The 26,168-nt window shown below is 37.4% G+C and overlaps 1 protein-coding gene across 1 annotated transcript in view; it reads right to left on the bottom strand.

The window, feature by feature from the left end:
• LOC149074998 (uncharacterized) overlaps positions 1-24,890 on the bottom strand; it is a 174,708-nt gene extending 149,818 nt beyond the window's left edge. The window contains exon 1 of the mRNA XM_089245978.1: positions 24,433-24,890. The gene's annotated coding sequence lies outside the window, so the exon portion shown is untranslated. The remainder of the gene's footprint in view (positions 1-24,432) is intronic.
• Between the last annotated feature and the right edge of the window lie 1,278 nt (positions 24,891-26,168).

The following is a 26,168-nucleotide window of genomic DNA, read 5'->3' as shown; positions in this document are numbered from 1 at the left end:
AGGAGTGCCATAAAAAAGGGGCCGTTCAAGTATTACGTGAGCGAATTTTTATCCATTTTTGACCCCCGGTCAGCAAAAATCTGACCCCTTCCCCCTTGTCAGCAAAATTTCATCATCAGCTCTGAATCCTAACGCATATTGGTGGGATCAGAGACTTACACCGGTGGGAGGAATGGGGGGCTCGTGCCCCCCCCCTTTCCACGATCCAAAATTTATTTTTTTAATGCAAAAAAAATATTTTTTTTGATATTGAAATTTTGGGAAAAAATACCTTTATATGTTACTAGCAATAATACTCGGCGCTGCCCGGGTTTTCTTCAATGAGGCTTTTTGGATCACGTGGTATCTCCCTCTTTCTTTGAGGGACATACAAACCGTGTCTAAATTAACCAATACGGTGCCTTCCTGCGCGAATCATCAAAGAAACAAATCTAGATTTAAAGTGAAAGTAGAAATAAATAAATATTTTTTCTCTTTTTAATGGGCGCTAGGTATTTCGATTCCGCCCTTGAACTTCAAGTTATCCATTTGCCTATTTCTGCTTCCAAAAATGCTTAGTTAAAGCTGTGAAAATTGTCCGATGTACTTTACGGGCCCATAATTAATTTTATAACATCCTAAACTATATGAATTCATGCAGTTGAATATCAAAAGATAATACGGAGACATTAATTTTCATACTTGACAAGATATGAATTAAAAGTTGAAATCAATGTTATTGCATGAATATCCAACTCAAAAGTAGGTCCGGCTAGCATATTTCATTTATGTCGTCAAACGGTAAAGAAGAAAGCTCTTTTTCTTGCAAGAACTCTTGAAGAAGCGTATACAAGTGTATAATACCAAATCTGTTTGCGAATAGGAATAACAATAATAATAAATGAGACGTAGCAGCAAAAATGCTTAGACCGATCTTTAAAAAAGTATTTTTTCCCGTCTTCCAGATAACTTTGAAAATAACACCGAATAAATATTTAAAAAATATATATAAATTATGAGGTATTTTATGATATATATGATGGGCAAACGACAAAGGACTATATTTTTGGCGGTGTTGTACAGTAAGAAAGGTGAAATGTTCTTCAACCAATCATTTCGGGCATCGCACACGTGCTTTTATTTACACATACAACGCCACAACAGCAAAATGCCCAACGAGGTGGCTGAGAAAAAGATGCCCATAAAAAATATGGATGTCATATATTTCAAAAATACAGCAACCCAATTAAAAATGCAATTAATAAAAATTAAAAACAATATATACACGTGATAAAATATTATACAATGCCCATAAAGAATACTTATGGTTGTCTTATTCTAAGTATGGATAGAGCTTCTCGATTTACCCCAACATGTTTATCGCATTTCTTTTTAAACGTGTCAATTGTGTTACAATTTACTACCTCCGGGGGTAAGCTATTTCATTTATTAACAACCCTATTAGAGAAAAATTCCCTGCGACACCATAACCTTGCATTGTCCCTCACCAATCGAGGACTAGGGTGAACGTACGTCCCGTATTTCCCGGGACAGTCCCGGTTTTCTTTCTTTTTCTAGCCGTCCCGACTTTTTTGCAAAAGTGTCCCGTTTTTTTCTCAGGCCTAGATTGCCGTTGTAAATCGGAGAAAATTCGTACTGCAGATAATTCAAGTGATGCACTTGCCATTTATCAAATAAAAAAATGGCACAAAAATCCATAGCTTTTTAGGTGCTCTGGAGCACACACACATAAGCACTGAATATATTCCTACACGTACAAATGATTAAATATGGTACACCAAATTTGTGCTCAATATGCCCCCCCCCCCTGATTTTGGACAATGTCCTCTAATCCCAAAGCCACATTTTCTGCAGCTGAACTAAGTAAGTCTGCTGAAATATCCAGAACATGGCACGGAATGCTGCCCTGTGAGATTTGACACAGCTGACGGATTTTTAAAGCAGAATGGCAGATGCAATTAAACACATTGAATTTTGTAATGTTTTATATGTGTGTTGGGGGGGGGGGGGAAAGGGCGTTATTTTTCAAAGAAATCTCAGTTATGTGAATGGCGCATCTATGCAACGCTTTGACCCGGCAATTCAACGTCGTATAAACGAGATTCCACTGCACACAATTTTTTTTTTTAATTTTCCGAAAATGTTCAGATCAGAGAGGGTTGGAAACTCCTCAAATTTCATGGATATCTGATGAAAAGCTCCTGCCGTTGACAGCTCGAAACAAGAGAGTTTTAATGATAGCCACCATTAGGCAGATAGACATTCAGTAAAAGCGGTAGTAACTCGAAGACGTAATTTTTAGGTACATTAAAATCCTAAAAAAAAGAGGAAAAAAAGGTAACTCAAAAAATAAGACAGATAAGAGAGAAAACAAATAAGCGCTGGCCAGAGCAAGTATTCAACGCCAAAGGTAATTGAATATTTCCCCTGACAATGAGCAAGTATTGAATGACGACTTCGTGAGGGTCATCACGATTCCCAAAGATTCACATCAATACTAGAAACGTCGAAAAAAGAACAAGCTCGCGAGTAAGCTTCATATAGTCGATGCTCGTTATAGCAACCGTAAATTTTAACGAGCGTTCCATTATAGCGACCGGTATGACAGATATTTTCTCATTTCCTCCATGTTATTTTTTTCATCAAATATGACGGCAGTTAAATCTAGGTCAATGCATTCAAATGACTGCAAATAAGCCCATCCATTTTTTTTGCAAAGCTATGGACAAAATCTGATCGAATCCCGATAAAATATGGTTGAGTGTGACCTTGACCTTTTCCCCCCAATAATGTGATCCTCGCGTATTCCCAAGACATCCCAGACAATATTTTAATGTTAGTAGATATCCATGTCAGAACCGGGGTTCGACCTACACAGTCAGAGTCTAGCTCCCTAACCACTCGACTGCCAAGCGGCAAATTGCTTGGAGGAAAAAAAAAGGTACGAGACATGTACCGCTTAAAGAAAGATGAAGCATTGCAACTTCTACGAGAAAAAAATCCGCTTGTTACATAACTACTTTACCGCACACCAACTCCGGTCAGATATCGCCATACGGCAATTTCCAACCAGTGGAGATAGGTGGGGAATGAAGTTTCCATCCATCGGTGGTCGCCCTAGGCGGCTCGGTAGGTAAAGATATTGCTTCAGACGTTCTATACCCGGATTCGAACCCGTGGACCTTGACGGTAATCTTCATAGTAGAAGACGAGCATCTTACCACTGCGCTACTCGGGCGCCGCCCCGGTAGGTAATTAGCACCATCACTGGAAATAGCATATTCCAAAGCAAAAGTCGGTTCAATTGATTGTGTTGATGTTTCTCATCCCCTCCCTTTTCTTACCATTATGTTTTATTTTATCTCAGAGTGGTTCACCCCAACTTCCCACGTGGTTGATTCCTTGTCCGTGGTTTAGTTAATATACAGGAAAATTAACTTTCCTGCATGTGGCCCAGAATAAATGTCAGTTTTTTTGCCATGTAAAATATTTTCGTATGTACAGTCGACGTTAGTCATAACGTCCCTCATCGTTCCACGAAAAAACATACGTTTTATTGGGTCGTCATAAGTTTCAAGAAAGAATTAGCTTAGAATTCCAAATTCGGACGGAATGAAAATGTTATTTTTGTTTTGATTTAAATGGCACAATTAAGCATTTGTGCCATGAAAATGCATCAGGTGACAAAATTACGATAAAATTATAGTAATTATTTGCATTCACGCACTAAATTCTCCGACATCCAAAGTCAAACATAATTCTGGCAAACGAAAATCACGGGTTTTGTTAATATCTTTGCCGAAAAAATAAAAATCGCAACAGAGTGGAACTCCGACGTTTTATCGGATCCCACGGTCTTTGTGTGCCGTTACATTGGATTCAAAACAACTTTGGTTGAATAAGAAAACATTGGACCTATCATAGTCACTGTCATAATGTTTCGGTCGCAGAAATGCACGGTCGTTATAACGAGCGTCGACTCTACAATGTACATTTTGTACTCTATGTGTATTTAAATTTTATTTATTTTTTCCCAGCCAGAGATACATTTTCATCACAGCATTGCGACAAAGTGAAAAGTAATAATAATGGTATCTGAGGTATTGAGTTGTGTAACAAGTGTATAACTCGGCTTTTCTTTTTTAGAAATGAAAACTTCTAGTCATGTATTAGAATGGGTGCTGCTCCCTGAGTGAATTCGCAGTTTTGGTGCTAGTAGCATCCAATTTTAGGTTTTTGGAGCGAGTTTGCCCAGGCGACCTCATTAGATTATGCAGTATATCCTTCGAGACGGGTCGGCAGCCTCAACTTTTTTTTGAGGTTACGCAACGAACTGCAGAGGGAAAATCTCTGGACTGCTAAGGGTTGAAGCTAACAAAATGGAAGCATTTTTATATTCCGTCAATATGCAATATGCCGAGGAAGTAAAACTTCATGATTCATTTTTAAAACGTCCAATATAACGTCCGTTATCCGTGGAACGAAGGGATTCGTTATAATGAGCCGTCGGTCGACTGCACTTACCTCATAGATGTCGCAACGATTAACTGAGCTTAACTTTTCCGAATTAGAACCCAAACAGAATCGCGTGATTAGCGACCCGACGCCGCTTACTAACCGATTTAGTCACCAAGTCGTGGATTGCATTCCTCTCCTCTGCCGACCAAAGGACGAATCGATATCGAAGTAACCATTGGTTGATTATCGATTCTTTTCCGTTTGACCTAGAAATCCGTTTCTCCCCTTAACTATTCCAACGCCGATTCGTGATTCCAAACGTTGATGCCAAGACGCCTTTTTTTTTTCTGGAGCTCATTTACATTTTTATGCTCCCAGTCGTTGTGGAAAGTGTCCATAGCAATGAGGAGAAATGCGAAAAAAGTACAGAGATGACGTTCACCGCATGCGACTTAAGTTTCACGCCATCTGCGACGAGGAATACATTTTCCCCTTCCTCTCCTCCTATCCATCGGGATGCATACAGTACGCCATACTGCATACCTGAGTTATTCCTCCTCGATCTCGACTATGCATGCGTGTGTATGCTAGATCCGCATCTGTCACCATTTTTGACTTTTATATGGAACTTTCTGGAAGAGGAACAGTAACGTGATATGGCTAGCGGTAAGGACACATACAGTACATTTTAGCCGCTCTCTCTCTCTCTCTCTCTCTCTCTCTCGTTCTTTCTTGCAAGGAATGTGCCAGAAGCCGTATACGTATAGGTATTGTACATCTCGGCAGTTTCCCACTAAAAAAACGTATCCTTTAAGGAAAGCATGACTAAACAACATACCCTGGGGAGATGAAAATTCAGGAAGACTGACATAAAATACATCAGTTTCGGTGTCATTTTGTTTAGATTTTTTTTCATGGGAGAATTTTATGTGCACATGCAGTATATAGAAATACTTTTTTAGGTGTAGATTCGATAAATTTGAATCGAAAACACATAAAAATAGCGTAAATTTCAATTCTTTTTAACTCGAAAAAATAAATCTTGACAATAAGCTTCTAAATCATGCATGTTAACCTCATGGCCCGCGGGCCAAATGAGGCTCTCGGAGTCACTAGATTAATTATGTTTAGATTAAATTATGTTTAGATTAAATTATGTTTAGATTAAATTATGTTTAGATTAAATTATGTTTAGATTAAATTATGTTTAGATTAAATTATGTTTAGATTAAATTATGTTTAGATTAAATTATGTTTGAGCCCGTGACCACAAACATAATTTTGTAAAAATGAAATAAGCGGCATATTTTTACTGATGGGTCAAGTGTTCTGTGGCACAATTCCAGAGCATTTAATCGGCCCGTGGCAGATTTTCAGGTCACACTCAGGCAGTCCCGTGGCACATTCACCAATCACCATCACCCACGACGCAGTTCCAGAACAACTTTAGAGCACTTGAGCGGCCTCCAGTGCAGTTCTACGTCACTCAAGTTACCCGCGGCACATTTTCAGATCCCTTAATTGATCCGCGGCATATTTACGAAGCACCTGAGTGACGGGCGGCACATTCTCAGATCCATTGAAGGATCCGCGGAACATTTAGAGATCACTAAAAAAAGCTCTATAGAGGACTTATCAATAGGGAGGATGTTATTTCAGGTGCCCACAAATTGATCACGTAAGCATCTCATTCGAGCTCTCGCACCCCCTCCCCCGTTATCGAAAGTCAGCAAACCCTGAGCCCCCCTCCCTCCCCATTGATTGCAACGTAATACTTGAATGCCCCCCCCCCCCCTAATAAATAGATATTGTGAGAGAGAAATTGAAAAGAAAATCAAAAAAATTGATTCAAAATTACAAAATAGAAGATAAAATGAAATTTTCACGAACTCATACTCCATAACCACATCATGCTTAATTAATAAAACTATTTACTGAAAAATTTAATTACACTACACGAACGTGATTAAGCATGCATTTCTAAAAGAAAGAAAAATTCAAGATATTATCCTCATTATAAATTTTTTAATAAAAAAAAATCACTAATTAACTTTAACTCGTCCACTAAGAAAGTTATTATAGTAATTGGCTCCCTCTCTATATATACTTGTGGGAAAAAAAATAATCTTTATGGGAAAGGAAATTTCGCAAGAGATTGTGAAATTTATGTGCAGTCGCGCGATTCTGTAATTAACTTGAAAAGTTATATGTATGTTACGAATTTAATTTTTCAACCCAATGAAAATAAGTTTGTCGCATTACTCACGGTGGAATCTCGCTACAACGGTATTTTTTGCCAAGCCTTCAACCTTGCAGGCATAGCCGGCCAAATTGAAATTTCCCCCGGGTCCCGCGGTACACCAGCTCATACTGAGGTATCTATAATAAATTGTATGTAGAGTGAAATTTCGGTATAGCGTTACTCTGTGGGGACCAACAAAAAAGTAGAGCCAGCAGTTAAATTTAGTGTGTGTATGTTACTGGTGAAGCAGGAAGTGCGGTCAATTCGCGATGGGGCCGGCCACTTTGCGAATTGGCTAAGAATTTTGGCCAAAGTCCGAATTGCTGAAATTATTCGTTCTTTGGCGAAGTGGCTGGAAAACCACTGGCCAAAGCTCGATGTGCTGATGTAAGAATGCCCGATAGGAGCTAAATCCTTCTTTTTTAAATCGAAAACGTGTGACACACATATCTATATATAGCAGCTGTATTGGATTAGCTCCATGTGACGAGAGAAAAAAAGTGAAATTTGATAGAAAAAACTATAAAAATAATTTATAGACATATAATCTTTTCATATTTCTTTTTAGAGGGTTGATTTTGAGAAAGCGTTTGACTCTGTCTTCACATCTGCTGTTGTTAAAGCTCTAGATGTAATTGGGGGTAGAGAAGACTTGCATCAATATCATCAAGAAAATATATGACAAAGCAACGATTCTTCGTTTGGGTAAAGGAAAAGCAAAGATTAAACTCGGGAAAGGAGTCAGACAGGATGATACTATCTCACCGAAACTCTTTACCACTGTTTTAGAAGAAGTATTCAGAAAAATGGATTGGGATGAAAAAAAAATCAAAATAAATGGAGAATTTCTCAACAATTTGCGTTTTGCAGACCGCATTGTTGTTATCAGCAGTAATCCAGACGAACTAGAAGAAATGATACGAGAATTGACGAAGGCAAGTATTGAGGTGGGCTTGAAAATGAATCTGCAAAATGCTAAAGTTATGTTCAACCCCTTGCAGAGGACAATCTTGCTCAACAACACAGAGATCGAAGAAGTAGAAAGCTATGTATACCTGGGACAAGAAATTATCATGGACAACGGAATCATTAATGAAATAAACAGAAGGATCAGGATTGGGCGGAGCACTTTTGGCAAAAACTGCGTAATTCTGAAGAGTCACATGCCATTATGCCTGAAAAGAAAAGTTTTTAACCAGTGTGTTCTACCAGCACTGACTTATGGAGCGGAAACATGGACACTCACAAGCAAATAATACACTCGATACAAAGGCTACAGACAACACAAAGGAGCATGGAAAGATGTATGTTAGGCATCACAAGGAGAGACAGAAAATGAATCATTTGGATAAGGAACCACACAAAGGTATATGAATGATACCATGGAAAGAATTAAACGTTTGAAATGGAAATGGGCTGGACATATATTGCAAGAAGACAGGACAACAGATGGACCACAAGTATTCTGGATTGGTACCCCCCGTAGTGTTAAATGTCCGAGAAGGCGTCCCCACGCAAGATGGATTGACGAGATCAGGAAAGTGGCTGGAGTCAACTGGATGGCTAAAGCCGGATTTTCCTAGGAAAAGGTTTTCTACGGTGCGCTCAGCGTGAAATCGCTGATTGGTTAAAAACTTGAAATTCACGTTTTTTCACCAATCAGCGTTTTCACGCTGCACACGTTGCAGGTAACCTGCTCCTAAGAAAAACCCGGCTTCAAGCATCAGAGCAAAATGGAAAAATTTAGAGGAGACCTTCATCCAGCAGTGGACTGAAAATGGTTGATGATAATGATGATAATCTTTCCAGCAAAATTTTGGAGAAAAAACTGATAACTGCGGTTTGAGGGGTTGCCGTAACTAACGTGGACATAATTATCCCGAAAAAATACGCCAACTTAACTGTGATCCCGAATCTTGTCGTTTGATATCAGACTTTGGACAGGGATCACACGGCCACTTCTCGAACTGGCAGTGTCAATATTTAATGAAATTGGCCCGTGCGCGAAATGGCCAATTTCGGACTTTGGCAGTAACATATAGAGATTTCCAAACAAGACAGGAAAAAATATCGTTGTAGAGGAATTTTTTATCGTTATATCGAGTATCGTTGGGAATCCATTTATAAGCACTTACTCACGTCATAGCGACATTTTAATAGAAAAGGCCAATGGGGCCCCGAGTTAAATAGGGGCAAAAATACTGGAGACGTTCGTTCACTATGAAATTATTTAATCCATTAATTATACCAATTTTTTAATTAGTTCTGAAATAATTTTTTCAATAATTCTGGATAATTTCCTGATTGAATGGTGATTAATTTTAATCTGAAATTATTTGTTTCGATAATTCTGGAATTAGTTATTTGCATGATTCCGAAAAATTATTTTCTTCTCAATATACCTCGAAATCATATCTTTCAATAATTATGAAATAATTTATTAATTTTGAAATAATTTCGATATACAGTCGAATCCCGTTTTAACGAATACCGATATAGCGAAAATCTCGTTTTAACGAAGACTTTTCTAATCCTCCAGATAAGTTTAGACGGGAACAATGCAAAAACATGGAGTTTCTTTATAACGAAATTTCGTTGTAACGAAGTGATGTAACCAATAAGGTTACCGGTTGCATTTGCTCGCCGTTCATTATATTGGTTAGTTTTATGAATGAACTTTTATGAAAATTTCATAGTGTAATCCCCTGCCGTAGAAAAAAATAAATAAATAAAGGTTGCATACTTTTGAATGCTGTTGGCGAAAAAGGTTTTGGTACGAATATTTGTCGGTAGAGGTCGGTGCGCGATTGTAAATCATCGGATATGCAAACGAGAGTTCTCTAAAATGCTGGGTGTCCCATTTGATAAATTTTGTCGCACCACGGTCATTTTCTGCACACGAAGGATAATTAGACCGGGAACTACAGTTTATTTCCGATTCCGAACGGCAGGTTTGTTTTTTATACTCGTAGAGGGGTTAGTGCGCTAACCTCTCGATGAGGGACTCCTTGCGGTAGCAATTTTTTCCTGCGGTTTTTTTCGCACCCCTGTGTCAGGAAAGTTTCTGTCAAGGACGAACCGGGTATCGAACTCGCGACACCTCCAAACACCCTTTGGTACTTTAGGTGAGCATCTTATCGACCTGGGATACCGCGCCCATATCGATTTACCATTTAACAGTAACAGCAATCGTGTATCATTTAACAGCTCATTTCTGAATTTTCCTGTTTTAGGCCGGGATTACAATATAAAAGTTCTTCTATAAAACTTGAAAAATATAACCAATAAGCGTACCGGCTATATTTCGCGCGAATGCAATCAATACTCTTATTGGCTGCATTTTCAAAGTTTTATAAAATAACTTTTATCAAACTTTTATAATGTAATGCTGGCTTTACAGGTGCTCACAGAAAATTTTCATTGTGATGTTGATATTTGTAAACAAGGCTGGCATTACAGTGTAAACGTTTTTGTAAAAGCGCTTTGATAAAACTTGAAAAATGCAACCAATAAGCTTACCGGTTACATTCGAGCGAATGCCACCGATAAGCGTATTGGTTGCATTTTTGAAGTTCCATAAAAGAACTTTTAGAAAACTTTTATGGTGTAATCCCGGCCTAAAGCACTGTTGATGAACGGTTGTTTATATAGTGGATAGTGACGTCACCCTTTGATTGGTCGCCATCTCGCGGCAGCAATCGTGAGTTTGATCTCAGGTCTGACTGTCCATGAACAGCTCTAAGGAAAGATTCAGATATTTTTGGCATTTGAAGTTCACTCGGCATGTGAGACATGGAGTCGATTCCGCACGCAAGGGCGGTTGAATTCTTTTCTGGCGGTTTTCCCCCTATTTAAGATTAGCCGTTTAACGCATTTTTCTCAATGAATTATGGTCATCTGATCATTTGAATATTTTTCTCTCGTGAAATACATTATTGTTTACTATTTATACCACCAATTAGAAAATTTTATTTGAAGCAATGAATTGCATTTAAGGCAATAAATTGCATCTTTACTCTAAATTTACTGTGATCACATCACTAAATTTAGTGATACCTCATATTTATCACATCCCGCAGAATCGCAATTCCCGACATTTTCCACGAGGGTGTATGCTGAACCCAAATATGAAGGTGTAATTTATATTATATATGGGAGAAAAAAGAACTATCATCAATTACAAACGTTAAATAATTTTTCATTCATTTAAAATTAAATTTTATTAGAATTAATTTCATCAAGTCTGCTTGCGGACCATCGATACCATTGTCGCGGACCATAGGTTGAGAATCATTGTACTACAGTGTAATTGGTGAATTTGATAAATACGAAAAAAAGTCGTTAAATTAGAATGTATTATATTAGGGTACGATCGTAAAATTTTTTGAGCAGGAGTTTGTCATATCGGGGTTCGATCGTTAGTTCGTCATATCGAGGTACGATCGTCAAATTTATCAAACAGAAGTTCGTTATATCAAGGTACGATCATAAAATTTATTAAACGTTTGTTGTATCGAGGTGCGATCGTGAAATTTATTAAACGTTCGTTATATCGAGGTACGATCTTTCAATTTATTAAACATGAGTTCGTTGTATCGAGGTACAATCGTAAAATTTATTGAACAGGAGTTCGTTATATCGAGGTCGGATTTCCGATTTCACCAAACGGGAGTTAATTATAGGAATGATTTCGGGGAGGTTCCGAAAAATTCATCAGATCAGAGTTCGCTATATCCGATTCAGACTCCGCTTGCAAGTACGATCATCCAGCTAAAAAAACCTCATCACGGCAATTTAATATACGAAATGACGATTATGCATAATAACCGGGTTTTTTTTAATCAAATTTTCCGTAACATTATATTATTAAAAAACCAGATAATATTTTCGATGTTTTATAATCTATAAATATTTTCATGAAATAATTTCTTTTCATATTTTAAGTAAAAATCCGGATACAATTTTATAATAAATATCAGGATCTCACAAGTTTCCTTGTTTTCAATTTATCTCCTGTTTTTTTTTTTTCGCACCATAAATATTATATATTCTTATTGTTTCTTTTCCTTATCTCGCTCCCTCTCCCATTTTTTCCTGTTATCCTTTCATTATTGTATCATCTCCTTAAGGGGTTTCCTTCAAAGAAATTACCATAATCAAATATAATTTTTTTCCCATGATGCCTAGAGAGAGAGAGCGTGAAAAAAAAAAAATCTTTCTATTCCTTTCTTATCCGTTTTTTTTTTCTCTCCTAACACCTTATCAGTTATTTTCTTCTTATTATTATTATTACTAAAAAAAAAAATGAAAGTATAGAAAAATGAAAACGTGAATGAGAGAGGAGCAAAAAAATTAGCCAGGCCCTGAATGAAGAAAATGAGGTAAGAAATGAGGAAGGATATGCGAGAGGAGAGAAGATGTGATTGGAATCCAAATTAATCGAGCAGCAAAATGAGTAATTGTCAGGGTGCTATGAATCTTTTCTCTCTCATTTTTTTTTTACTTCATCTTCTATCTACTTTCTTAATTTTTGTTTTTTTTCTTCAAAATTCCAAGTCGATTAAATTCAATCGAGAAATTTATAGGAAAGGAAACAAAAAAAAATTTCAACGTTGTTTTATAAGATTATGATAAACCAGTAAGGGAAATTTGTTGAATTAGTTGAGGACTTTAGAGGCACGGAGAATATTCTCGGAGAACGCGAGAATATTCTCCTAGATGTAAAAATTGGAGAATAATCGAGAACCAGGTTAATTTTGAATACGTGGGTGGACTTCAACTCGCGAAAGGGTGGGGGGTGCTCAACCTTTCTCGAGCCGCGAGCACTGCGTATCCTTATCATCCAACAGAGAACACCTCTTACGGCAGGAGAGTACGGACCATTTTATTCGTTTGGAAATGTGTCGCGGGCCGTTTAAGCGATCTGTAAACGTGTGCCGTTCAATTAAGTGGCCTGTATTTAAATGTGCCGGTTGGCTCGATTGATTTACAAATGTGCTGCGGGTCCCTTGAGTGCTGTATAAATTTGCCGCCGACCATTAAGGGATCTGTAACTTCGTCACGGGTCCCTTGTTTACGTGATCTGTAACTTCGTTGCGGGTTTCTTGTTTAAGGTATCCGACTACCATTCTTGTCACTTTTCTTTAAAATGGTTCTGGAGTGAACTTTAAATACATTTTTTGATAGAAAGGGTCTCGAAATGGTGGAAACAGTGACAAATTTTGGTCTGTCTGTTATATTTTCTATGAAAAAGTCGTTTTTACGTCAAATTTTAGGTAAAATTCATGTGATATTCGAAACACGATTGCAAAATATTTTATTAATGAAATGCTTTGTGATTTTCACAGTGCATTTAGCTAGTAATGTTGCGGGTTATGAACCAAAATTTAAAGGATTGCATGATATGTTCATAAGTTACACCAAAATATGTTTTAGTACGTGTGCATTTTTTAAAATTTCATCCTACATTTTGTGTATAAAACACTAATTCAAAAAATAACTAATAATAATAATCACACTAATGTGATAGACCTTAGATTTTGGTTCATAACCTCAACAATATATAGCAAAATATCACATTAAAATTTCGTAAGGATGCAATGCATCAATTTTTACAAATCATGTCACAAAGTCAAGTAAAATGCCAAAAATAGCATTCTTCGTAAAACACGTTTAAAGTCTTTATTCGCGTATTACTTATATGTAAAAACGCAACACTAAAGTGAAGGTAACTTTGATTCTAAGCATGATATAAACAAAACAAGGCCCGTTTTGGAATCACAACAAATAGGGCTTTTATAAAAAATAATAATAAAAAAAATGAAAATCCATATTTTCTTCCAAAATGACGTTTTCATCGTAGTCGGATACCTTAAGTGATCTGGAGTTGTTTCACGGGACGCTTATGTGATTTGGAACTGTGCCATGGGCCGCTTAAGTCATTTGTAAGTATACCACGGGTCACACTTTAGTGACGTGCTAGTTCACTTTCACAAAATTAGGGTACGGAGGAACACAATGAATGAATGAACGCCAGAACTTTGCCACTGGACTTATCCCGTTGCTGAGATCTCTTCCAGCCCAGCTTCATGGCAGAGTCTGGAACACTTTATTTTGTGTCAAAAACAAAACAAAAAAAAACATAGAAAATTTTTACAACATATTTTCCCCGGACAATTGGGCACTGTCGCGATTAACAAATTTTGTGGTGATTACAGACGAGATGGGATTGGGAGTTGGAGAAGTTACGGGGTTTAGTTAAGATGAATGTACACACATTAAATAGGCTTAAAATTTGACCAGGAAGTGACTTCTGTCATAGGAAATGTCATAGATAGCCCAAAATGCATTATTCTTTCAACCATTCTGAGTGCATAGGGGGAGATAGACTTGGAAGCCTGGGGGGGGGGGGGGCACGATGATGATGATGTCAGTTCACATATACATATATACATTACATCAGTCGACTCCACCTTCGGTGCTGGGGGGGGCATTGCCCCCCACGCCCCCCCGTATCTCCGACAATGCTCCAGCACCATTTTGTATAATAAAAGTGCTCTACTAACTTGACGAGGTGGCCGAGTGGTTAAGGCGATGGACTGCTCTACTAACTTAAAAGTAGTACTAGTAACCGTATTGCACCTCGTACACATTCCTCTACGGAATTGGTACGTGTTGTGGACCTAAACATGAGGTTTGTTTCTGTGTAATGCTTGTTATGTGTGGTGCAGCCATCTGCCGTCATTTTTTCTAACCATGAGTGAAGTGTAATGATTGATGAATTACAGCGTTGTAGGCCTATTGCTCTCTGTGTCGAGAATTTTTAACGGCGAGATATTGGCTCGCACTTGCGCGTTGAAGTTGGGAACCACAGAAAAACAAAGAAAGTGCTTGGAAAAATCGTCGGACCCTTTAAGGTTGATGTCGTTCAGTTGCGTTATATTGTACAAAAATGTCTGACAAAGACCGAATCACGCAAATGAAATCTGAGATTTGAATTAAAATTCGGAAAGCGCTGATTTGTACAACTTTCATTGAGATGCTATCTTCTAATTGGTCAATAGGCATCATGCCTCATTTCTGGAACTTCATCCAAACGTGGGAACGGGACATAAGAGAGAATGTATGACGGTAGTCGCAAAGCGAGAAACATGGCAAATTGGTATATATGAACTTAACGAAGGCATTCCTCTTAGGGGTCATTCAAGTATTACGTCAGCATCGGGGGGGGGGGGGTTTCGGATTTGCTGACTTCTGATGACAAGGGGGGTTTGAGGTTTGAAGGTTGCTTACGTCATCAACCACCCCTTTTTGAAGATATGAAATATTCTAAGCTGCTGACGAAATTTTGCTGACAGGGAGGGGAGGGGGGGTCAGTGTTTTTCTGACTTTTTCTAACAAGGGGTGGAAGGGGGGTCAAAAATGGCTGAAAATCTGCAAACATAATACTTTAATGGCCCCTAGGACATAGTTTCCGAACCTTTTTTGTCCCATCGCCCCCTTCTTCAGAAAATTTTTTTCTCCCATCGCCCCCCCCCCAAAGCAATCTAACCCATAGGATCCTCTGTTACACTCGTAGCTTCTACCGCCCCCCGAAACTTTCCATTGCCCCCAAGCGGGAAGGGGGGACGTTAACGTCCACTTTGGGAATCACTGGTCTAGGATAAGAAGTAAAGACAGGACTCAGCCAGAAGATTGCAAAGGAAAAAGAAGTCTTCAATTCCACCCACAATCTATTAAAAGAAATAAGTACTTTTATAGGAAAATGCCCTCGTACCTCACGATGATGTTTTGAATCCGAGTGCGAGAACGTTTTGATATCAGCATCGTTTCTCTTGACTGAAAACGTATTTCGTTCTTTTCACTCCGGAGAAACGTAAAACAAAGTACTGTAGTATATCATGACGTGGCGATTATATAAGCAAACCATTGCGTCTTGACTGCGTTGTACAATGCCAAGCGTGCGAAAGAATGCAGGAACGTGTGACACACTAGGGAGGCACTTATTCCACAAATACCTAAATACAAACACAAAGACGCAAAGGCTCCACCGGGCGCTTTGATCAACGAGGTGGCAGAAAAAATATATATGGCAAATACACTGAAAGGCAGAAAAACTTGTACACCTGCCTAATATCGTGTAGGGCCCCCGCGAGCCCACAAAAGTGCCCGCAACACGACGTGGCATGGACTCGACTAATGTCTGAAGTAGTGCTGGAGGTAATTGACACCATGAATCCTGCAGGGCTGTCCATAAATCCGTAGGAGTAAGAGGGGGGGGGGGGTGGAGATCTCTTCTGAACAGCACGTTGCAAGGCATTCCAGATATGTTCAATAATGTTCATGTCTGGGGATTTAGGTGGCCAGCGGAAGTGTCTAAAGTCAGAAGAGTGTTCCTGGAGCCACTTTGTACCAATTCTGGACGTGTGGGGTGTCACATTGTCCTGCTGAAATTGTCCAAGTCCGTCGGAATGCACAATGGACATGAATGGGTGCAGGTGATTAGACAGGATGCTTACGTACCTGTCACCTGTCAGAGTCGTATCTAGACGTATCAGGGGTCCCATATCACGCCAACTGCACACGCCCCATACCATCACAGAGCCTCCACCAGCTTGAACAGTCCCCTGTTGACATGTAGGGTCCATGGATTCATGAGGTTGTCTCCATACCCGTACACGTCCATCAGCTCGAAGCACTTGGAACCGAGACTCGTCAGACCAGGCAACGGGTTTCCAGTCCTCAACAGTCCAATGTCGGTGTTGTCGGGCCCAGGCGAGGCGTAAAGCTTTGTGTCGTGCAGTCATCAAGGGTACACGAGTGGGCCTTCGGCTCCGAAAGCCCATATCGATGATGAATTTGCGGAAGGGTTGCACGTCTGTCACGTTTAATGATTCTCGTCAGTCTCGTTCTTGCATGATCTTTTTCCGGCCGCAGCGATGTCGTAGATTTAATTTTTTACCGGATTCCCGATATTCACGGTACACTCGTGAAATGGTTGTACGTGAAAATCCAAACTTCATCGTTACCTCGGAGATACTATGTCCCATCTCTCGTGCGCCGAATATATAACACCACGTTCAAACTTACTTAAATCTCGATAACCTGCCATTGTAGCAGCAGTAACCGATCTAACAACTATGCCAGACACTTTTTGTTCAATATAGGCGTTGCCGACCCCAGCGCCGTACTCTGATTGGTTCCATATCTCTTCATTTGCATACGCATGCCTGTACCAGTTTTTTTGGCCCTTCAGTTTATAATCAAAATACAGCAACTCAATTTAAAAGCCATACATTCACGAAAGAATTTGACTGAAAGAAAACTGATCTTGCTCTCTGACTGAGACACGTTACATTTAGTTTCCAAACAGTTTTTGACCCAGTAGCAATTTTTGAATACCTGCTAGTAGTCTAAGGGTTAAGAAAGCGAGATATCTCGTCAATGACGGTGAGAGGGTTTATATATATTGTACCAGTATGCGATGCACATAAAAAAATCTTCGGTTTTTCAACTTAAAATTCGCGATTTTCAGGAAAATCAGGACAAAAATCCTCGTGAAAGACTCTTTTCACCACACTAGGACATTGAATACTCCAAATCAAAACTCAAAAAATAAATGACACAACTCATCAGGTGGCTAACGATACACAAGAAATAATGCACTAGAATGTATTTCATAAATTGCAATTTTTTTTTGAGTCTCAGTTGAAAATATAGCTTATTAATTTCCCCTAACCTAGCAAATTTTCTATCAGAGTTTCTGAGAATTCCATTAAGACAAATTACGATGGAGTAAATGCCAGAAATATTTACTACACATGAATTCCTACAATTCGTTTCTCAGCAAATGTGAAAGAGCTTCGGCAATATCAAAAGACAGGCAAACCAAACTCTGTCGGAAAGATAGAGGAAAGAGGTGTCTACTCATTAGTAGTGTTTTGTACCCGGCACAATCGAATACGCAGTTTAAATAGAAGCCCTAATTACGTTAGATCTTGCACAATGTACCTCCGCCTTCCTCTAGAACAGAGAGTAAAAACCAAAAACGTTCGCGATGTATGCGTACCCAATGCTTAAAAGTTATCATGTACAAACAATACGCGGGACTATCGTTATCATGGATTTCGATCACGAGTAAAGAGTGGCTTGAGGTTTGCGGTGGAAAAAACGGTTGATGAAATCCTCGCGGCAGATTCTTTACCAGTCCTGACATCGAATTCACCAACTCAAAAACAAATGGCACAACTCATCAGGTGGCTAATGATACATGAGAAATAATGTACCATAATATATTTCATTAATTAATAGCTTTTTTTGAGTCTTAGTACAAAAGACAGCTTATTAATTTCCCCTAACCCGGCAAATTTTCTAACAGAGTTGCTGAGAATCCCATTAAGACAAATTCCGACGAAGTAAACGCCAGATAATATTTACGCATAAATTCCTAGAATTCTTTTCTCGGCAAATGCGAAAGAGCTGCGGCAATAGCAAAAGACAGGCAAAAGAAGATTGGTGCAAGTAATCCCAAATGCTATCGGAAAGCCAAAGGAAAGAGAGAGAGAGATAGCAAAACTAATCGTTATGTGCTCATTAGTAGGGTTTTGTACCCGGCACAATCGCGAATACGCAGTCTACGTGGAAGCCCTAATTACGGGAGCTCTCTTGCACAATGTACCCCCGTCTTCCCCCCAGACGGAGAATAAAAGCCAAAAACGTTCACGGTATATGTGTACCCAATGCTTAAAAGTTATCATATACAAACAATACGCGGGACTATCATTATCATGGATTTCGACCATGAGTAAGAGAGACAGAGAGAGAGAGAAAGAGTGGCCTGAGGTTTGCGATTTTGTATGAGCTGTTATTAGAGATATACGCGTGGATATATATATGGCGCGCGCTTTAATCAGCATGGAAGAAAGAATTGGAACAGCGAATGGAATGGATGAGGATGAAATAAAAAAAAAAAGTTGTAATGAAAGGATTTTCTCTCCTCTTGTTTCTTGTTTAAAAGCTTCTGTAAATCACACAGAGAGAAGATCGCTAATGAGAGAGAGAAGCTCTTTCTCTACGTCTGTCTTTAAACTGCGCAAATACAAAGATCTCTTTCTGTCTTTCACGAGAGGGACCATATAAATACTGATTCCATGAAATTCACGGCATTCTCTGTAAGACTGTAATTGATATTGCATTTTTATTTTCGTTATTGTTTGTTTCTCAGCAGTTGTAGATTTTTAAACCGATTGAACCGATGGTATCGTTATTTGTGCCGTTGTGTGCCGATGCTATTTCTGATCCAGCATTATTGTTATCAACTTTGAATGCTGTCGTTGTTATCATCGTTTAATGTTGTTGTTGTTATCATCTTTGAGTGTTGTTGTTGTTATCATCTCTGAATGTGGTTGTTGTTATCATCTCTGAATGTGGTTGTTGTTATCATCTTTTTGAATGTTATTGTTGTTATCATCTTTGAATGTGTCTGTTATCATCTTTGGGTGTTGTTGTTATCATCTTTGAATGTGGCTGTTATCTTCTTTGAATGTGGCTGTTATCATCTTTGAATGTGGCTGTTATCATCGTTGAATATTGTTGTTGTTATCATCGTTGAATATTGTTGTTGTTATCATCGTTGAATGTTGTTGTTATCATCGTTGGATGTTGTTGTTGTTGTTATCATCGTTGGATGTTGTTGTTGTTGTTATCATCGTTGGATGTTGTTGTCATCTATTGGAATGCACATAGTCAAAGAGGTTCCCGAATGTTCCCGTCAACTGTTTGTATAACCTGATTACTTTCGTTATGCTTGACGTCGCACGTGCGTTTTGAAGTCATATCTGAATGCATGACTCTGGGTCCTTCAGGTCCCACGCCACGGCCCGGAATTTATTTTTAATTTTAACTTATTTTTTTTATACAGTCTTGCGCTTTTGTGCATAATTATGTTTCTGGCAAAGCCCGAAGTGCGACCAATTCGCGAATTGGCCAAGATATTTGGCCAAAGTCCGAATTGCAAAATGATTCGGATTTTGACAGGCCATTTCGCGAAGTGGGCGGAGATCTCTAGCTGAAGTTCGGTCTGCTGATGTAAGATAGCCCGGTAGGAGCCAAATTCATTTTGCTTTATCGCCAGCATGTGCTACATGTCTGTATACAGCAGCTGTAGGGGATTAGCTCCATGTGACGAGAGAGAGAGAGAGAGAAAAAAAAGTGAAATTTGAGAGAAAAAATTATAAAAATAATTATATAGAATTATAGTTTTTCCACCAAATTTCTGAGAAAAAAAAATGATTACCGCATTGTGGCTGCTGTTTGATGGGTGACCGTAATTAACGTGGACATAATTATGATGAAAAAATACGCCGATTTGACCATGTCTTTTGTTATCGGACTTTGGCCAGGGGTTACAAGCCACTTTGACAACTGGCCGGCCCCGTCACGAATTGGCCAATTTCGAGCTTCGGCAGTAACATATATACATTATTTATACTAGTACATGTTATTTTGAATTTCGTATTTGAATGCATATTGCCTAAAGTCCTCTAGGTACCCTTAAAATTGGGGCTTCAGAATTCATCGTATAATCGAATTCTCTTCGTAATATGTTTGACACCTCACACATGTTCTTTTGTTATTTTATATGAATGCGCATACATGATAGGGACCCATATTATTTTTTATTCTTTCTTGTTTTTCAGAATTTGCTTCAGCACGACCACGCCCTCCGAGCAATGAGCTTATATCGCGTGAGCGACAGAGCCTGGTCGTGCTTGGTCCGTTCTGTTACGTTATCATCTGAAAAGGCACATTGAGAGAAAAGACTCTACAGAGTACAGAGGTGCACAACCTCCAGCCCACAGGCCAAATGCAGCCCACCAATGGGGTATAAAAGTAAATTCCGGTATAAAAGTGCCAGTACACACAACATAGTAAATGACCCGGCCAAGCATATTTCTTTCATAAAAATACGGGAAATCGGAAATCATACGAGGTATAGTAAGTTACCGCCACAAAATTGTCACAGACAAGTAAAGTTGTCAATTACAGCCGAAAAAACTGCCAAAGGCAAGTCAAGTTGTCGATTAAAGCCAAAAAAAAAAAAAAGAAAAAGTCAAAATCAAGTGAAGTTGCTGAAAGTCTTGAATTGCTTAGAAATCCCCAATGGCAGGACATCAAGAACTAAATGTAAGTTGCAATGAATTAAGACGTAATTTACCAAAAGAAAAATTGACAAATATGTGAGATGAGTATATGTGTATGACTATAATTAATAATGATAGAGTCGTAATTATCATAATACGGGGTGATTCAGAAAAGATGGGGGAACACTTTAAGAGGTGATAGTACACACACACACACCAATACAAGCAATTGCCATCAAAGAATGCGTTTCATGTTGCGCGTTTCGAAACATGTAGAGATCACTAAAGTGGCTCTGTAGGGGATTTATCATTACGAATAACGTTAGTTCAAGTGCCCCCAAACTAGCGAAAGTTTTTTCGCGTTTTTGGCGCACCGAGTAGGATGCCACTAAGAGTATTTCATATTTCTATAAAGGGTGGTTGATGATGTAAGCATCATCCGAACCCCCACCCCCTCATCATCAAAAGTCAGCAAATCCGAAACCCCTTCCCACCTCCATCGTTCCTGACGAAATACCTGAATGACCCCTAATGGCAACTCAAATCTTCAACCAACAAAAAAAGGCTATGCAGATTCTAATATTTCCAAAGGGTGAAAATGCGTCGTATTGGACAGACGGGTTCATATTCTGCCGTTGACCAAGGAAGTTCCCCACGCTTGTAAACAAACCCTACATTCCTAGCTACATTGTAGAAATTCAGCGCGTCATGATTGGACGAAATGAGTGATGAACCATTACGTCACTCTTGGTGAAATTTTTGCTGGCGACGTTTAACAATACATATATTTAATTTTAGCTGAATCCGACATTCGAAGTTGGAGCAGTGGGCTACAACGCTGGAGTGACGTACCAAAGGATGTGTGTTCGAATACATCTTAAAACTATCCAAAATTTTTGCTATCATTTATTGATTTATCAAAAAATGCTTTAATTTTTCGTTAATGAACTTCGAAATTCAGTTTCGACAATAGCTCCTCCCACCGTGACGTTTTTTTAAATCTTTCTTGCTCGTAGTAACCAATCACCGGCGTGCTAATGCTTCTTGTGTTACTAAGAATGTAGGGCGATTGTAATTACGCCACCCGAACACAATGATTATTTTCACCGTAAACAGAGAAACGTTCATCTCTAAATTTCGACACGACAGGTTGGTGCCATTCCACGTTGGACCAGACTGGCACTTCCTCAAACCTAACCACCGACATTCTGGTTGGTGAAAGTAGCCCATGTAATGAAAATACATGCATCGCGTGTTTATTATTCATTTTATTTTTAATTGTCGCGTGTTTTATTCCTTGTAATCTCCTGAACATACAAGAGTAATGGTGCATGCGCATCTTCTCTCTTATACAAGCAGTTAGTTCGCCTGGTCCACACACATCCAACACCATACCAGAGATATATCTCTACTACATTAGTCTGTACCACTAAATACCTACCTTATAGGTAGGTATTACTTCTGCTTATAGCAGAAGTGTCGTTACAAAAGAGGTTGCTGTAACCGAGTTTGGGCATATTGCATACTTTCTCGTAATAGACATTGACCATTTAATACCCGCTACCCACGTACACGATTTCATGATAGATATTGACGAAATATCGACATGGGGAAATGCGATCAATTTAGATGATTTCGCACGGAAGTTATTTGTTAATTTGATCTCCTAAATATAAAGGATATCGGAAACTTCCTGGATCGAATCCGATCGGATCTCTCTTACATAAAATCGAATCATGTTACGTAAAACGAAAAACCAATAAAGAATCTCATTCCATTGATCATTTTGAATCGATATCGAATAATTCGCCTACGGATCAAGTTCTGAGGTCATTGCCGGTGTTACATTGAATAGGATCGCGTGGAATCTTTTACATTCCCTTGAGGGAATTCTCACGAAATTTGAATTTCGATTGAAGTTGAACCCGACATGTTGGAATTCGTAATGTTTAACTACTTATAATATATATATATATATATATGGAGAAAAATTTTATCTTTGAATAGTTCTGATATTCAATAAATTATCTGCTAGGAATTTTCTTTTTCTTGACAGATGTACGTCAAGAATGGATTTAACAAAAATTGGAGTAAGTGGAAATAAATTTGAGAAGAAAGATTCGAAATAGTGTGGATCTTGAAAGCGTATATATCAACTCACAATGACGTAATGTCTAAAACTATGTCTCGAAAAATTTGACACATATTTACGAAACCGTGGTGGGGAATTTGATTCAAATATATTTTGGAATTTTCTACTTGGTAAATAGAAGAAAAATCAACATATTACGTAAATTTTTAGATTCCATTGAAAAAAAATTAATTCGATTAAAACCTTAATTAGACGAAGGATTTTTTTTGAAAAATAATTCCGAAAATCAACAACATGGATACAATCAAAAATAAAATAAAAAATTTTGCACAAAAAAAAAAAAAAATTTGTGTATTATACAATAAAAAAAAGGTTGTAATTAATCAGTCAAAAAAAGAAATTGAAAATTTAGTTCAAAAAATAAATCTGAAATTTATACAATCACAAACAGAAGTTCAAAGTTATCAAATCAAGAAAGAAATAAGAATTTATCAAATCAAAAAAGAAACTGAAATTTATTAAAACAAAAAACAAAGCAGTTAAACATCTATTAAATCAAAAAAAATGGTGTAAAATTTATTAAAACCGAAAGGAAATTGAAATTTATTAAACCAAAAAAAATTAAACATCTATTAAATCAAGAAGAAAACAGAAATTTATTAAAACAAAACTAAATTAAACTTCTATTAAATCAAAAAGGGATCAAAATTTATAAAATCAAACAAGAAACTGAAATTTATTAAATCAAAAACAAATTAAACATTTATTAAATCAAAAACAAATTAAACATTTATTAAATCAAAAACAAATTAAACATTTATTAAATCAAAAACAAATTAAACATTTATTAAATCAAAAACAAATTAAACATTTATTAAATCAAAAACAAATTAAACATTTATTAAATCAAAAACAAATTAAACATTTATTAAATCAAAAACAAATTAAACATTTATTAAATCAAAAACAAATTAAACATTTATTAAATAAAAAAAAGGGACTAAAATTTAATAAATGAAAAATAGGGACTAAAATTTAATAAATGAAAAATAGGGACTGAAAATTTATTAATCAAACAAGAAACTGAAATTTATTATAACGAAACCAAATTAAACTTTCATCAAATCAAAAAGAGATTAAAATTTATAAAATCAAAAAGGAAACCGAAATTTAATGAAACAAAAACAAATTAAATATCTATTAAATCGAAGAACGAAATTAAAAATTTTCCATACATGAAGATACAGAAAATAAATCATACAAAAAATTATGAATTGACTGATAATTACGAAATAGTAGAATTCCATAATTTATCCAAACTCAAAATCATCGAACGAATATAAATAGATATACCATCGACTTCGGAACAGATATATCTTTTTTTTATTATGATTATAATAACCATGAAAAATACAAAATTTATAAATCCTCACAAAATTCATCAATAAATTTCTAAATTGTAGTTGATTCAAAGGAAAAAAAAAAAGTATTTCACTCACCCATTCCAATAAATTCTCATCAAGAAATCTTTAATATTCCGTAAAAGTTCACGAAATCTCCCAAAAGCGGTTCATTTTATAGACGAAACAACAAAAATTCACCGGTCGGTTCCACACAACACTGACAGTATTAACAATCAAAGACCATATAAATCACAAAAAAATGTAAGATTCCATCAACAAAAAAAAAAATCAAAGTGATAATTATAAACGAAAAATCCGAATATACATCCGAAAAAGAAAAAAAAAAAACCGATTTACTTTTTCCCCCAATTTTATATAAATTTCAAGGGATGAAATTTCTCCGTTCGGCGACGGCGTAAGTTTCTTGGTTGAAAGAACATTGAGAGAAAGAAGAAGAAGAAGAGAGGAAAATAAAACCACTGTTTGGAATCAATTTTTAAAAAGGAACGCGTCGAGCTGTGGCCACTGCGATGTTCGGGAACACTCTGAGCATCTCTTGCCACTGGTTCTGGTGCTCCTGGCGCCAAAGATGATGATGATGATGGCGAGAGAGAGAGAGACTTCTCCGAGAGTCATCACTGCCGCAACTGTGTGAAAGAATAGGCCCCCTCCTCTCCCCCCCCCCTTCTAGTCACTCATTCATTCAATTTTCTTTTTTAATTCAACGCCAACGCTTTCGAATGGTCGCCAAATGATGGTTTTTTAATCGAAAAAATTAATTTTATAGAGGAACATTGAGATATATATCGTGGATTTTTTATTAAAATTATTTATAATCAGAAGCTGGATTATCGGTTTTGCCGCATGTGAGGTAGAGTTATTACGAATTTTGCAGCTCTTCTGTAATTTTAGTCTGATTTTCTTGACCGCTCATTCCTCAAATTTGCCGCCCTCGCAAAGCCCACTTTCTGCGCCGCTTGCACAATTTCTCAGTCACCTACATGCTTACAAACTTTCTTATTTACTTACATGATAGCGCATTTTCTTGGTCACCTACATGCTTGCACGTTTGTTTTGTTTTTTTTGGTCACCTACATGCTTGCACACTTTCTTAGTAACCTACATGATTGCACCTTTTTTTGTTCACTTACATGCTTGCACATTGTTTTAGTCAATCACATTCTTGCACTCTTTCGGTCGCTCTAGGACCCCACCCCTCTCACTCTACAAATATTGCTCTTTTGGTCGTTCAATGATCTGATGCCTCGCACAAAGATGATGGCGAGAGGAGAGACTTCTCCGAAAGTCATCACTACCGCAACTTTGTGAAAGAATAGGCCACCTACTAGTCACTCATTCATTCAATTTTCTTTTTTAATTCAACGCCAATGCTTTCGAATGGTCGCCAAATGATGTTTTTATCGAAAAATGAATTTTTTGGAGGAGCATTGAGATATGTTGGATTTTATTAAAATTATTTATAATCAGAGTAGTCCATATATATAGAAAACAATTTTGGATAATTTGCCTGAATTAAACAAAGGATTCCTTTGTTTCTTTCTTTCTTCCTAATAATTAAATACATGTAATTTGCGTCGTATCGTCGTTGCTTAAATCTTGAGTTTACTGTTCTCCAAAAGATTTTAAATAAAAAAAACGCAATTTTTCATTTTCATGAAAAATCCTTTTTTGTTTTGTTTTTCATATCTAAGCAAAGCAGAAATGCATAGAATCCAGTTCTTTAGAAGTTGCCTAAAAGAAAAGAACCAAAATACTACATCAGTGTTTCACAAAACCATGCTTCGCGGCTCTCAGGGAGCACTGCCAGTTGT

The sequence above is a fragment of the Pholcus phalangioides genome, unplaced genomic scaffold (genome assembly GCF_987345545.1).
Source record: "Pholcus phalangioides strain wild (caught in Gottingen) unplaced genomic scaffold, Ppha-v1.0 ptg000016l_1, whole genome shotgun sequence".
In the NCBI taxonomy this organism is placed as follows: Eukaryota; Metazoa; Arthropoda; class Arachnida; order Araneae; family Pholcidae; genus Pholcus; species Pholcus phalangioides.
This window is presented reverse-complemented; position numbering and strand designations above follow the sequence as displayed.